This window comes from Coenobita brevimanus, chromosome 96, assembly GCF_032717465.1.
Source record: "Coenobita brevimanus isolate Jiangsu-jjx chromosome 96, ASM3271746v2, whole genome shotgun sequence".
NCBI classification, from domain to species: domain Eukaryota; kingdom Metazoa; phylum Arthropoda; class Malacostraca; order Decapoda; family Coenobitidae; genus Coenobita; species Coenobita brevimanus.
Window position 1 is genome coordinate 5,636,192 of NC_137049.1, and position 1,420 is coordinate 5,637,611.

The following is a 1,420-nucleotide window of genomic DNA, read 5'->3' on the forward strand; positions in this document are numbered from 1 at the left end:
ATTCGTTATTTCTGACTGTCTCTTTGTTGAAAATATGCACACTTATTTTATCGTCAAATATGTTTACATTATTTTGGCTTTGTCACTTACTGTACTAGATATTTTGCCCTTGTTATACTCTCATTGTACGTAGTGTTTTGCGAAGTACTTACCTAATCTTCCCTTCAGATGACGTTCTTTGTTGAGGTCTCTCCCACGGTCGCTGTCATCATCATCTCCCACGGTCACGGTCAGCATCACCAGTGTCCCTCCACCATCGGCTTCTCTTCAGCATCCCAGCCTTCACTCCACCTGCCAAGTAGGTATCATTTATTTTTACAGTTCATTCATCAATTTAGGAGATTTTTTTTTTTTTTTTTTTGCGGCAATATTACGTAGCTCAGACAGACTACGAAAGACCTACTGTGTTGCTCATCCATATCACTTTTTCGTAACTGGCTCAAAGTTCTGTGTTAATTATGCTACAACTTATCAGTCAAGACTGGGATTCAATTTTGAGCAAACTAAAATTAATGTATCGTCTCCATAAAATACGCATGTTAGATGCAGCCATTCATTATGTCAGCTGGATTCCAACATTTTTCTAATAATTTATATTAAAACTACAAATTCAAGAAACTAGCAATTTAGTTTAAAGGCAGCAGTAGAAATTTGACAAGCAAAGTCTTCCTAAATAATTGCAATGTAACGACCAAGAACGTTGAAAATGCTCTTTATGGCGAGGACTTCCAGTTCTTTAATAACTGTACTGAAACTATATCTTATTTAACTCAATAATTTCAAGGACTGTGGTAGGTGGTGCCGACCATCATCCATTCACTTGATGTAGTGGTGCCTACTTCTTCCTTAGCCTTTATCATTCTTTTTCAGTGCCTGCCCTCCTCTCTTCCTATTCCGCCCATCTTTCCTGTCACTTCTTATTGCTTTTCTTTCCTTTACATGTGCTTTATATTGAGTGACAAGCCAAATGGTTTCCTGTAAGCCAAGAAACCATTTACAACGCTGGGTGTTAACCATATAACCAAACCATACGTGCTGCCTACGTGTCAAGTGGGTTGGCTGAGGGTTAGTGCCCCTCCCCGTAAAACAAATAACTCAGTAAAATGGCCACCCCTTACGGGATTATAGCTCTGGCAATAGATAGATAGACTGATTTCAAGGCCGAGACGTGTAAGCGTTTTGGAAACGAAACTAAATTGCTGATCAACGTATGCAACGGTATAATCGTTATATTAAACAGTATAATCAATCATATGCCATACCTGTATCAAAAGCCATAACTAAACTGTACCTGGCGTGATGAAATGCCAACACTGCTCTGGCATCCCGGTTCAGTTATCCTCTCATTTTATCTCCGACCTCTTGTGTCATAGGCATGATTTCTTGTATTCTTTGCTCATCTCGTCCTATGGCTTCCTCT